This window comes from Vulpes vulpes, chromosome 14 (assembly GCF_048418805.1).
Source record: "Vulpes vulpes isolate BD-2025 chromosome 14, VulVul3, whole genome shotgun sequence".
Lineage (NCBI taxonomy): Eukaryota > Metazoa > Chordata > Mammalia > Carnivora > Canidae > Vulpes > Vulpes vulpes.
Genome location: NC_132793.1, coordinates 61,260,278 through 61,275,546, shown reverse-complemented (window position 1 = coordinate 61,275,546; position 15,269 = coordinate 61,260,278). Strand labels below are relative to the sequence as shown.

General features: G+C 37.0%; 1 pseudogene; it reads left to right on the top strand.

Annotated features, from left to right (window-relative positions):
• Positions 1–15,269, top strand: part of LOC112915474 (ubiquinol-cytochrome c reductase complex assembly factor 2 pseudogene) — a 336,465-nt pseudogene that overhangs the window by 302,917 nt on the left and 18,279 nt on the right.

Sequence of the window (15,269 nt, the reverse complement as noted above, 5' to 3'; positions counted from 1 at the left end):
CAAAATTGCTAAGTAAGCCAGGCTTATTTTCAAATTTCTCAGCATCTTCTTTTTTGTCCCTTTCTTTATGGAAGTAGACACCCAGAAAGGGCAGGTATGTTACTCATGGAATATTCTGACAGAGGGATTTAGCCCAGTACCTCACTGCCTGACCAGTGAATTCTGTGGTTGACTCCCATCTTTACTGTAATTGCATTTAAGCAGGTTCTGATAGTCTAGCTCTGTTGTTCACTAGGACCTTCTGCAGTGATGGAAAGTCTCTATAATGCGCTGTCCAATAATATATATGTATACACACACACACACACACACACACACTTTATAGGTAGATATCCCTAACTATATGTGGCTATTGAGCACTTGAAATAGGGTTAGGGAAATTAAAGAATTGAGTTTCTCATTTTAAATACTTTTAATTAATTAAAATTTAAATTTAAATAAGGTGCACATGGCTAATGGCTGCCATATTAGACAGTAGAGATCTGAAAGCATCAGAAGTAACTGGTGCATTTTAAGAAATCCACTCAGCTGCCAAAGATCCACTCAAGCAAAAGAGCCTGAATTTCTGAGAATGCTATCTGGCCATCAGTATGTTTTAAAAGTTTCCCAGGGGACTAACGTGCAGGCACGACTGAGAAGCATAGCGTTACTGATTCACCATCTGCATGTACCCTAGAGTTTTGCTGATTCCAGACATTTTGAACTCAGAGCACTAGGTAAGGGAGTATTGTGAGTAGAAAAGGGTGTTGTGGATGGTAAGTAATAAACAGTTGGATGAGTGACTCACGGAACCTGAAGGTAGATAAGACAAAAGAGTTGTGATAAGTGCCCATAGGAGAGCTTCGGTCATAGGCGCTGTAGATGGGTGCAGTGTAGGAAACGCTGGTGGGAGAAAGAGCTTTAGGATAAGTAATCTGTATTGACCTTTCTTCCATTTGACATCATCTGTTGAGAACCTTTTGCACCAGCCCCTGCCATAAAGGGCACAAAGGTAGAAAAGAAGGGTCGCCGCCATGGAAAAAATTACAGGATGTGGAATTAACAAAAAAGAAGAGAAAAATTTTTTTAAAAAAATTTTTTTAAAGAAGAGAAAAATCAGAAAAACTTGACCAAATTGAGAGTAATCCTTATTTAACTCCTTATGTGTGCCATTTGCCATTATTACCTAGCATAAGTAGCTGTCATACTCGTCATTAAATGGAGATTGGGTTATCTCTGTTGTAACATGTGTTCCTTTGCAGCAGTAGCCTCTGTTTATACCTTCTTAGCCTTCATGTGGTCTGTTTGTGAACAGTTTAAACAAATTGAAAGGAGCCTTAGTACAAATCCACCTGCAACTTCCCATAAGCAGTATGTATGGAATAAATGTCTCTAATAGTTTTTGGCAAGTGCATTAAATAAATCTTCTCATCTTGTTGTCCACCCACCTTCACCCCTTTCCCTTGACCACATCACACGTAGCACATTTCTGTTTCTAACCATAGCCTAAATCAAAGTATTTTCTGTGCTCTGATGGGAGTAAATAGGAGAATTAAGGCAAAATTTCTCTAGTAGTTAAGTGTCAGAGGGTGGGGGGGGGGGGAGCAGCCCACAATCCTCCTCTCCCCTGGAAGCAGCATCAAGTATGTCTCTGTGGCTTTGTGCCTTCCCGTCATGTGCTTCAGCATCAGCATTCACTTGAAAAACTGCCTTAATTTTATCATGTGTGTAGTGTTTGGGATAGGGCTTTCTACCAGGAGGATGTGAAAGCTTGGAGGATGACAAGCACTCCTATTCTCTGGGCACTGGACTTCCTCTTCACACCAGCCTAACAAATAACAAACACAGCATAAATTAGTTCCATCCATCTTTGTGCTTTATATAAATGGTACCATAGAGTGTGCATGGCTTTTATGTCTGCCTTCTTTCCTTTTAACACATGATTTGTGAGATTCATTCATATTGTTGCATATAATCTTAGACTGTTTACCTTCTAACTGTAGTGCTTTCCTCTGTGTGAATAAACTCAAATATATTTACTCATTCAGCTGTTGAGGGATGTTTGGGTCGTTTTCAGTTTGAGGTTATTACAATTGCTGCTAAGAACAATCTGATACATGCAGTCCAGTGAACGTATGTATATATTTCTGTTGGAAATATAACTAATAGTGCACTTGTCAGGTAATAGGATATGTGACTATTTCAGTTTAAATAGATACTTGCCAAACAGATCTCCGAAGTAGTTACACTGATGCTCCTGTCCATCAGCAGTGTAGGAGAGTTCTGATGCCTCTACACATCCTTTTCTATCTTCTCATCTGAGGCATTCTGGTATATGTTCAGCATCACACTGTGGCTTAATTTGCATTTTCTTGATGACTATTGAACTTGAGCGTTTGTCATGTTTATTGGCCATCTACAAATAATTTTTGTTGTTTGCTCTAATAGGGTTATTCTAATAACATATAGCCAAATTTCTTACCCTATTTTTTCTCTAGTACTTTCATAGCTTTTTAAATATTTTTTAAACCAGTTAATGTCACAGAGAAATCAAATTCCCTCCTTTTAGGCTAATCTAATATAGTTGTTTATTATATAGTTGTTTTTTTTTAATTGTTCAGTTACCTAGTAGTAAAGGGAACAATTTTTATCTTTCAAAACAAAGGGAAAGATTTCACCAAAATGAAATAACTTGATGTATAATAAATGTGAACAGACTCAAGGAAAATTATGCATAGTCATTTTGGAATATGAATAACTGATGTAATTTTTTGGATGAGATAAAATGTTTTACATCAATTATATACTTAAGAGGCAGTCAGCCTTAATATTGAGAGAGAGAACAAGCCTAGAGAAGAACTTACCCTGATGGAATTTGCTTTCTATATGAGAATACTTTCTAGAGTTGATATGACATTGACAGATTTTATTTAAATCAAATGAGCTATTGTTTAAGAGGCCTTTTATATTATTAGAATTCAAGGCTGCCAAGCTGTTCTGTGAAGTGCAGTCATGGAATTTCAGAGAAGGCTTCCATGGTTAGGTGAGTTGGATAAACTCATTAAACAGAGTGATTGGAGCATTTTGGGCTTTGCTAAAGACCACATGGGTAGTGTGACAGCTAAGAAAAGGAATGCTAGAGTAAGCTAGTAAGCTAGGTTGCCTGGCTGTGTCCTCATTCACCTGTTTTAAGCAAATACACAGTGGATTTATTACCTGACAATGAGTGACAAAGGTATATAAAAAGTACTGGCTCTCCTCGTTGAAGGAAAACTTAGTTGGTTATATATTGCTGACTGAAGCTTCTTATCCTTTGAGGCGTCAGTAGGATTTCAACTGACCCCAAGTCTTTCCATATTGCTAGCTTAGATATTATTCTACACAGAAAAGATTTTTATGAAAATGTTTAATTCAAGGAACAGTTTTCTCAAAGGCTTGAATGTCTTTGAATGTTCTATTTCATTGACCAAGAGTGAACACAATGCAGATCTCTCATCACTTGTTAGTTCTTGCCTATGTGTGCTCCTGATTGGCCTCAGCAGGCAATGGATCAGTGATGTACTGAGGGGGCCCTGGAGCTTCACTGACCACGGTCCCATTCCTGTGCCTGTCATTCTATCATTATTGCTGTACCCCTTTGAGTTTTGGAGGATTTGGGAGTGGGATTTCTTTTTTTATTTTTCTTTAAAGATTTTGTTTATTCATGAGAGAGAGAGAGAGAGAGAGGCAGAGGGAGAAACAGGCTCCATGCAGGGAGTCCGACGTGGGACTCAATCCCGGGTCTCCAGGATCAGGCCCTGGGCTGAAGGCAATGCTAAACCGCTGAGCCACCCGGGCTGCCCCGGGAAAAAGTACATGTATACTTGAAATTTTTGTCATTTGGCATCTTATCAAGGACTTGCTAAAATAGGTCCTGCATAGGGAAGAGGAGGAGATGGGAGGGAACTTGTGGGAGAAGAAATGAGTTAGAGCTCCCAGTTTTACTGTCCAGTCTTGATTCTGTCCCAAAAATTTACCAAAAGCATCACTCTTGAAAGGTGTTTGTGTGTAAAAAACAAAACAAAACAAATATATATATATATATATATATATATATATATATATATATAATATATGTTCACTTTTTTACCCCAGGAGTATCACAAATTTGAGAGTAAAATGTATTTTGAAACAGATATCAAGAAATGTGTTCAAATAGTTTCTGTCATTATTAAATCTGTCCTCTAATCAAATATAGGGTATGTGTGTGTGTGTGTCTTCATTTACACTGTTACTTTCTGGAGATGATGGGTGTGACAACGAAGAGGAAGGGAGACAATAATTTCTCCTTATTATTGGCCATTGCCTTTAAAATTTCTCCTGGCCTTTCAAACTGGCATGCTTCCCTCTGCCTCTAAGTGGCTCATGTTTCAAAAATATTTTGAGAGAATTGTTCCAGCGTGTTTTCTATCCTATACTGAAAATCTCTGGTGATATGTTCTAGAAAAACTTGTTATGATTAATAAATAGGAAAGAAGGGTTCACAGAAAAGATCACCTGATAGACCTCTCTTCAGTTCCAGATCTGCTCTGTGACACTCTCTTCATCCTTTCTGGAAATGCCTGAATTATATTCTAATGGTCAATGAACTCTTTGTGCTTTAAGGAGGGAGAGTTGAGGATCTGTTTGACTTTTGCTGAAGCTAGTCAATTAACACCTTGAGGTAGTAGCAGATGTTACTACCTGGAAGACATAATGACCTTTGATTTGAAAGAAGCCAGCACTTTAAAGTTTTAGATAATTATGTTTGAGATAATTCACAGCTGCTCTGGGGCCCTCGCCTCTTTCATTGACACTAAGCCATATTTTAACTCATCCCCAGATGTACCAAGTCTATTCATTGACTCAATGAGTCATTAATTGCCTTTAAAGTTTCATTAGAAGCAGAGACATTGCTAAAGAACTTGTATTAGTCACCCTTTGATCCATGTTCAGTTAGACATTTGAACAAGAATTGATAACGTAACCAATGATGTCAAAAAAGAGAGGCTAACGCAGGTATTGGATTCTCCACTGTCCAGGTCCAATAAATAATGAAAAATGTAAAGGACCTCTTGGAATGGCTTCCGGTCAGCCAGTGTGAGATGCTGCAGAGAGGTTAGATAATAGGTTGTTGCAGATGATAGTTTGTGTGAGCTCACATGTTTGCCCTGTCTCGCCCTCCTTTCTGCATCCTCATTTCTAGGTCATTTTTTGCTACTACCCCTTTCACATAAATAGCACATCTGCTCAAGACATAGAGTTTATTTTGAAGGACACAGGTAATTCAAAAGCTATTTATGTTCGGATACTACTTACCTAATTTAAATAGCCCAGCAATGATGAAATACTAGCATAGCATAATCTAAAATAGTTTGGCCTAGCTTATTAAGTTGTTATGATGCACATTACAAGCTCATTTGCTGTAATTAATTAGTGGAGCAAGGATAGAGCCTCAGCTTTAATTGCTTCTATCTAACAAATGTTTTCGAGGAGAGTTCATTTATTAAGAGCAAGACTGAGAAGAGTATGTATGCAAAAAGCTCCTTTTGTTCTCTCTTCACTTTACATTTTTTTCAATGCTATTATTTAAAATAAATTTTTAAAGGTCTAAATAGAAGCAAGTATTGTGTTTCTTTGCCAGCAGTGTTTTTTACTAAATTGACATTTCCTAAAATATCATCTTTACATGCAGTGTGTTTTCTTCCCAGTGTTGCTGGCTGATCTTCACGCTTTAACTCTTTCAAATCCTTGGACTGTTGAGGGGCTAGAGTTGGGAGCAACGATGGGATGGATTCCATTTTCTCCCTTGCCTTGTCAAGTCTCCAGAGCAAGGTGAGATGACAAGTATAATTTTGCACTGTGAAAACAGCAACATGAAACCAATGGATTAGATAATACTGTGTGTTGATATCAGCCCCCTGAACTAGTATTATTATTTTTTATGGATATTCATTTTTATACTGTCAACATGCAAATAGTAATAGTTCTTTCATTATTTAGCTCTGAATAATTTTCAAGGTGACTTTTTACATATATTGTTTCCTTTAGTCATATTCCAAACACTGAAGCTGGCTGGGCAAAGTCCTGTTCCTCTTCCTTTACAAGTAATGGGACTGACATTGAAACATGCTAAGGGATTTGGCTGAGGGCATGTATCTGTGTTTAGTAGAGACTAGAAACAGACCTGGCCTTCTGATAGCTGGCACATATCCCTCTATACTATTGTTGTTAAAGATTTTAAACATATAGGAACTCAATGAAACAGATACCCACAAAGCCACCTCCTTAGATTGGATAAATGTTAGCCTTCTGTTTACTTGCTAAGATCATTTTTTGTTTGAGCGTTTGAAATCAAGCAGGCATTGTGAATGCATCTAATACTGTCCTTCCCCCGTCTCTTTTGCATCCTTCTGCTCTCCCTTGAGAGTCACGATAATCCTGAATTTGTTGGGAAGCCTTCCCATGAAACTTTTCAGAGTTTGTATTTATATATCCATGAACATATACAATATTATGTTATGCTTTAAAATTTAACATATGAGGAATCATATGTACCATTTTGCAACTTCAGTTCTGTCCTACTTCTTCAGTAGTATGTTCCCAAAATTTATTCCTATAAATCTAGTTCATTCATTTCAACAGGTGCATAGTATTCCATTGTATGAATAAAACATGTTTATTATTCCATTCTTTATTTATGGACATTTAGGTTATTGTCCATTTCTCCCTATTTCAAGCAGTGCAGTAGAGAATATCTTTGTGCAAAAGAATATCTTTACTGCTTGGCAAAAGGTACAATAATTTCTCTTGGCCTGAAGGATGTACCTAGGAGTTTAATTAATATGCTATACTCATTTTCAAGTTTTCTAGGGGTTAGCATATCTCTTTCCAAAGTAGTTGTGCTAATTCGTTCTGCCACAAGCAACGTATAAATTCTCTTTCCCTATATTTTTTCCAATAATTGGTGTTATCAGCTTCCATATTGTTCTCTCCTACTTCCCTAATTCCACTGGTGTATAATGATTCCTCCTTGTTTTAATTTGATCCTTATGTTTACCTGTCTTTCCCTATACTTAGTGGTCACTGAGATGTCTTCTTCAGCCAATTACCTGTTTATACTATTTGCTTTTTTTTCTGTTGAACTTTTTGCAGTAATCTTATTATGTATAGGAATTTCATATGTATTCTGGATATTTTAGCAATTATATCTTCTCCCAATCTGTGACTTGTCTCAACCTTGCCTTTGGTGACTCTTTTGTGGTACAAAAGATTTTTATTACAATGTGCAATATGATTTATTAATATTTCCCCTTGTTTTTGTAATATTCTGCCTTTTAAGAAATTCTCTAGACTGACATCATAAAGATATTCAACTATATTTTGAGAGGGCGTAAAGCTTTTTAGGTCTTTTTTTTAAAGATTTTATTTACTTATTCATGAGAGACAGAGAGAGGCAGAGACACAGGCAGAGGGAGAAGCAGGCTCCCTGTGGGGACCCTGATGTGGGACTCGAACCCAGGACACCGAGATCATGACCTGAGCCAAAGGCAGACGCTCAACCACTGAGCCACCAAGGTGCCCCCCTTTATAAGTCTTATAATCATTTTGAACTTATTTTTTGTGGATGCTGAGAATTAGAAATATACTTTTACTTTTCCCTTGTGGATAGCAGTTATCCCAGTGACATTTATTGACTAATCCATACTTCAACTTTTGACTTTTTTAAATTTAGTTTTTATTTTCTATCAAATGGCATGTACAAAATACAAATGCTCAAGAATTCTACAGTCTATTTTAGAAATGAAAACTAGAAGTTCCCTGCCATTATACCTCTTACCATTTCCTGCACCCCAAATATAAATGCTATTTTATTTCTTTTAGTCTTTATAAAGTTAAAAAAAAAAGAAAGACAAAAGAAAAGAAAAAACTCTTCGTCCCTTAATCATATGCTTGTGATAACAGCTCTTAATTTGTCATATTGGGACATTAGTCTTTAAACTTTGGAAGTTGAGGGTGTTTGTTTCTGTTCTCCTAAACTAATGATACTGTAATGTTGGTTCAACAAATATTCCATATTTACATTATTTTCATTATGCAAACTATTTACAAATGATCTTTGTACTATACTTTAATTACTTTTTCTTTCCTGCACATTTTTGGGTTTGTTTTTCTTGGAGTTATGGTCTTATTTTATTCATGTATTTATTTTTTATGATCTTACCATAATTCGCCCCAAGCTATCTCTTATATAAATATCCTCTTATATTCAAACACTTCCATTTTCTGACAATATCGTCTTTTAAAAAATATTTTAATTGAGATATAATTGACATGTTACAAATTTGTTAGAGGGGTACAACATAATGATTCAATATTTGTATACATTGAGAAATTATCTCAAAAAAAAAAGAGAAATTATCTCTACGTTAAGTTTAGTTAACATCCATCACCTCACATAGTTACAATTTTTTTCCCTTGGGATAAAAAATTTTAAGATCTATTCTCCTAGCAACTTTCAAATGTATAACATGGTATTATTCACTATAGTCACCATGCTGTACATTATATACGCATGACTTATTTATTTTATACCTGGAAGTTTGTACCTTTTGACTCCCTTCACCCATTTGCCCATTCCCCAACTTTCCTACATATAAATGACATTAAATAGTATTTATCCTTCTCTGCCTGACTTATTTCACTTAGTGTTCCCAAGATCTGTTCATGTTGTTATGAATGGCAAGATATTCTTTATTTATGACTGAATAATATTCCATTGTGTATGTGTACATTTTCTTTATCCCTTTATCCATTGTGAGTAATAGTGCAGTGACCATAGGGGTAATGTATCTTTTCAAATTAGTGTTTTCATTTCCTTTGGGTAAATACCCAGAAGTGGAATTGCTGGATCATATGGTAGTTCTATTTTTAATTTTTTGAGGGACCTCCATGCTGTTTTCCATAGAGGCCATACCAATTTACATTCCTACCAACAGTGCACAAGGATTTTCTTTTCTTCACGTCTTCTTAAACACTTGCTATTTTTTGTCTTTTTGATAACAGCTATTCTAACAGACGTAAGGTGATATCTATTGTGGTTTTGATGTGCCTGTACCATTTAAAAAGAGGCACTTTTTAAAGATGGCTGTCTCAGAGCTCTCTGACCTGCAATCTGGACAAGTTGTTCTCTTGGAGATAAATAGCTGGTGTCTTGAGATCTCCTGTTATCATCCTGGGAATTCCCTTTGCTTCCCTCTTGTATTAGATTGCTTGTATTCTGGATCCCATTCTTCCTCTCTTTGCTTAATTCCCTTAATTCAGTGGAATATATTCATTAGTAGCTCCCTAAGAAAGAGTACATGTTAGATAAAGTTTTGGGGACCTTTAACACCTTAAAATATTCTCTCCATAACTTGACAAGGTATATGTTTTTAGATTATGTCCCTCAGATTACATTTTCCCTCAGAATTTTGAAGGCATTACGTCATTGTCCTACTTTCTAGTAATGCTCTTAAAAAGTCAGAGCCATTTTATCCCTAATCTTCATTAAGAGAGGAGCAGAAATATAGAAGAATCTTCCTGAGCTGCAGAGCATGAGTCCCTTAATGCTAGTGTGGAGTAACAATGAAAGAATTTGGAAGAAACTAATGCATGGTCACTCTCTTCCTGCCTGGGGGAGGTGGGCAAGGGACACCTATAGGACCCCAGTGAGGAGAGAAGTCAGTAAGTGAGGATACATGAGCTTCCTGTGGGCCAAGTGAAAATAGATTTGTATTGTCTTCAAAGAATCTCCCCCAGGAACTACCTCCTAGGCCTGGAGCCCCAGCAGTAAGAGAGTATGGGTATACTTTTTGAGTCAAGGTCTGGGGAGGTGCACAAGAAGTCAACTGGAAAGTGCACTGTTGCAGTGTGGAGGCTCCAAGATCAGGGGTCAGTCCTCAAAGGGCCCTCAAATTTAACCTTTGATTGCACAGTCAGATTTCAGCATGCACCATGGAGGGCTCAATGGAGATGTTCTCAGTCATACCAAGGTTGCCACATAAAGAACCACTTTGTAAACACTTTTGGAGGAACTACTCCAATGAGAAGAAAAATAATTCTAGGGGATACAACCAAAGACATGGAAAATAAGGATAATTAGATAAATGCACTAAAGGGTATTTTTTGTTCAAAAAAATTATCAGAGGCCAAAGGGCAAACAAACAAACAAACAAACAGAAGCCAACAAAAACTTCTTACTATTCCAGACCTAAAATTCTAGGTAATTCTAGGATGGGGAAAAGAAAAGTGTAAACTAAGGGTATGAGAGTGTATCGTAACAACACAGCCTTAAAATCTACAGAACATTATGATGATGTATGATTTTTTCTTCACAAGAAGTGGGGAAAATCCTCTCCTTATCTTGTACCAGGATGATTCAATGTCATAAAATATCAATGGATTACAATATATTTGCAGTCTTAAAAATAAAAATCATATATTCATTTCAAGAACTACAGGAAAGTTATTTAATAATAGTAGGCAGCCAATGGTGAGTAAAGCAGTGGTATGCTGGAAATGTAATAAAAAATGACCCACTACCTCTTCCAGACAGCTCTACCTTGAATAAAGGGTGGAAATGAAAATGGAGATTTGCTTTGTTTTATTTTGTCTTAGATCAGGTTCTCTAGAAACAGAGAGTGACTATAGAATTCAGGGCAAACGTGTTTTTGAGGAGTATTCTTCAAAAAAAAATCAAATAGGTTAAGGATAAGAAAAGTGGGAAAATGGAGCAAAGATATGATTTCAGGATACATGCCATGTAAGTGACACAATAGAACTGTCCTTCCTGGAGTCAGAGACTGGCCTCTTGCACCTTTGAAATCAGTTGATATATATGTAGGGGTAGTGGGGTGGTGGTGTCATGACTTCTCAGGAAAGTTGGCACCTGTCAGGTGAGGGCAATTCTCCTGAGAGAATTGTCTGGAAATCACTCAACCTTCACAGCAGCTGAGAGGAGAATGTGCAGGCCCAGTAAATGGATGAGGGCAGGCTGGAGAGGAACACCTTAACTTCTACCACACTAATTTATATATTAAACTGAAAATTCTACTTTCTGGATCAAGATTGCATTTTACAACTTGAAGTGATTGTAGGATTTTTTTTCATATCACATTGAAGATTGCTTGTTTTTATCCCAAGGCAGAGGAAGATGTTCTCCAACAGAAAACAAAAACATTTTTTTAAGATTTTATTTATTTATTCATGAGAGACACACAGAGAGAGAGAGAGAGAGAGAGAGAGAGAGAGAGAGGCACAGACACAGGCAGAGGGAGAAGCAGGGTCCATGCAGGGAGCCTGATGTGGGACTCGATCCCAGGTCCCTAGGATCACAGCCTGGGCTGAAGGTGGCACTAAATCGCTGAGCCCAAAAACATTTGTTTTTGTTATTTGTTATTATTACATCCAATGAGTCCTACATGCTCGACATACTACATATGTATACACCTATTATACACATATGCATATGACACACGTCATCACATTTCATGCCACACATACATGTTGGCACATATGTACACGTATGTGTACCTGGATATTTCATCTACTGTCTCACATTCTATAGACTAGAAAAAAATCAGTGATATATTCTTACAATGATCTTATAAGTAGCTACTGTTAACATCAGTATTATATATGCATTAAGATCTAAATGACTGTTATTGCTAGAGTGAAAGTGTAGATGATATTCATATTTTCTTTTTAGCATTCTACTTCTTTGAAATAAAGAAAGTTGAAAAGAGGGCACTTCTTTTTCTGCCAAAGATCTGGAAACACTTTGTCCCTGGATGGACTTTCAGCCAAATGAGGATCTCCATAGGAATGGAAGAAATCACACGCTCTGCTCCAGGATCCTCCATTTGCCAGGTCACATTGCTTTACTTTGGATTTCTACCATCTGAGAGAAGGTCAGTCCAAAGACCTAAGACCTACCATGGTGCTGCAGATTGCTGAGCAACGCCAGAGAATATGTCCTCTTGTGTCTTTGCCAGGTAAGGATCTGAAGATGAGATGTTTGCATCCCCGGTACCTCACATTTTGTGCCAAACCAGGACTGCACTGCAAGAAGTCTCTTTGCCAATTTTCCTTTATTAAAAAGATACTCCTCTCCATGCCCAAGAATAATATTATGGAAAAGGATAACCATTTAGCTGTGTTTGACCATGGTCCTAAGGAATTCAGCAGGATCCCACAGAATTCCAAACTACACATTTTTTAATTCATAAGCAAAGGATGAAAGGTACATCATTGGACATGATAATAGAAAATATGCAAATCTTTAGGATGCTTTACAGTGTCCCCAGAATGCAAAGCATCGATATCATAATGGATGTCATGTACCATGGTTATATACATAGTATGCAAACATTATTCTCTGAGCAATAATAAAATATGCTTCTTTGGAAATTGTGAAAGCTGAGCTGACCATTAAGGATTTGGCATTTCATTTTGCTGTATGGAAAGACATTTAGCATGTGGTTTCACACCCAGTATTTGGGAGGTGGTCCAAGCTCAGTGGTCCTAGACATAGTCAACATCCGCTTCTTCTAGGATTTAGATAGCCCCACTAGCATTCAGAATCTCCGGGCACACATTGCACCATTATTTTAAAGCACATTTCTTAGTGCCAGACAACGGGCAAACACTAGTGAAGTTCCAGGGAGAGGCATGTTTATTTGTTTTCTGTGGTTCAGAAACCATTTCCGTTTGCTTGAATAAGACAGTGTCTAAAAGCAACTTCCTTTCTTTTCCCATGGCTCCTTGAAATGGCAAATTATTAAAACTATCAGGACTACTGGCATGAGAATGAATGAGAGGTGATCTCATTTTGGAGGAGGCACTGAGCAGAAGAAAAGATTTGAAAAATTAACATAAATCCATTCTATGGGACTCAAGGTTGGGTTTTTTGGGTGATTGTTTGATAATTCCTCTCTTCCCTCCCTTGATAAACACACACACACACACACACACACACACACACACCCCTTGGTTACTACATCATAAAGATGATTCACCTTGGGAATTCAGCCCATATCACTACTCAGGAGAGGTCATAAATGAGAAGAAAACAATGAACAATGAAGTAGAATTAACAAACGAAGTTGCTGAAAAGAAAACTTTGTTTATAGGTGGCTCTCTGAGTACAGAGAGATCTGGTATATCGATACTAGATTGCTAATCAGAAAATCTGGAGTCTGACTCCTGCTCTGACACCCATGTGAGTTTGGATGAGACCCATAATCATACCAAGCCTCAGTTTCCATTTCTATAAAATGCTGAAACTAGTTGCTTTGCTAACTCCAAAGAATTATTGCTAAGTGTCGAATAAGAGAACATGTGAAAATATGTCATGAACTACAAAGCACTTTACTAATATACCAGTAGAGCATAAATATGTTAAACCTAAAGATTGAATTGGTTTTCTTAACTTTGTCCCTTCCTACTTGTTCCCTGTGCCATGAGGCCCTCATCATCTCAATTCCTACTCAAAACTGGTCTCCTATCTCCAGTCCCATACTTCAAAATCTTTTCAGTCTCTTCTGTAATTGAAAGCTGGTAAATCTTCCTAAATTACCATTTTCCTCGGCAATGTCTTAACTCTTGGAAGCCACTGAAATCCCATGTGGTATTTTAAAATAATAAAAATAAGATGCTATGATAAAGGCATAATGTGGGTGCTAATGTAATCTAGATATCAATATAGATCTCTCTGTTACTTGAGAATCAGGGATCTAAATAAGTTCGTTCCTATTCCCGATTCCATAGCCCATAATTGGTCAAAATAATGTCACATACATTATTGAGAACATGCTTGCTAAAGATTGCTAAATTGATCTGGGCCTTTTTTTTCCCCCCAAATGATAGAAACTCAACTTAATGGGATTTCTGGGTGGCTCAGTGGTTGAGCATCTGCCTTTGGCTCAGGATGTCATCCCAGAATCTTGGGATCGAGTCCCACATCAGGCTCCTCCCTGGGGAGGCTGCTTCTCCCTCTGCCTGTGTCTCTGCCTCTCTCTCTCTCTCTGTGTGTCTCTCATGAATAAATAAATAAAACCATAAATAAATAAATAAATAAATAAATAAATAAATAAATAAATAAATATATCTTTTAAAAGTAAATAGATTCACTTTTTAAAAAAAAGATTTTGTTTATTTATTTATTTATTCATGAGACACACAGAGAGAAAGAGAGAGGCAGAGACACAGGCAGAGGGAGAAGCAGGCTCCATGCAGGGAGCCCGACTCGGGACTTGATCCTGGGTCTTCAGGATCACGCCCTGGGCTGAAGGCAGCGCTAAACCGCTGAGCCACCCAGGCTGCCCTAGATTCACTTTTATAACTGAAAAATGGAAAAGAAGTATGGCTTCAGGCATGGCTAGATCTAGTGATTCAAATTGTATCAACAGAATTCTGCCTTTTTCTTTTTGCTCTAGTTTCCCTCTGTGTTGTCTTCACTTGAAGACAGTGTCTCTTCATGTGATAGACATGCTAATGAATGATTAATTAAGATTTATTAGCAGTTAATTACTGCTACAATTTAAAAAATAAAATAAAAATGGTTTAAACAAGATATTTCTTTCTCACTTATGGGTCTAGATGTAAATCATATAGACAACTTTGTCCTGTAAAGTCTTCAGATACCCATTCTTAAAAGTGTGAATGGCCATCTCTCAATCACCCTTTGGTGATTGGTAATACTAGAAAGTATTACCATTGGTAACACTAGGAAGGGTTTTTATTTTCCATGACTCTTTTGGGTAAATATTCATCATTGCTACAACCTAACCACGTTGTCTTTTTTAAAATCATTGTGAAGTTATTATAACCTTAGGAATATTTACTAAATGTACTATTTAGAAAACTGCTATTTTTATCAGGTTAGGCTTTCAACTTTGGCTGCTACACCTTAGAATCATCTGAAGGTTCTTAAGAAAAAAATGGATTCCAAGATTCCATTGTGGACCAATTAAATCAGAATATCTAGGCAATAGGGCCTGGTTTGTTTGTTTGTTTATTTAATTATAGGTTTGGGGGTACCTGGGTGGTATAGTCAGTTGTGTCTGACTTGGTTTTGGCTCAGGTCATAATCTCAAGGTCATGAGATTGAGCCCTGTATCAGGCTCTGTGCTTAGGACTCTCTCTCTCTGTCCCTTTGCCCTTCCCTGACTGTACTTGCTTTCTCTCATAAATAAATAAATAAATAAATAAATAAATAAATAAATAAATAA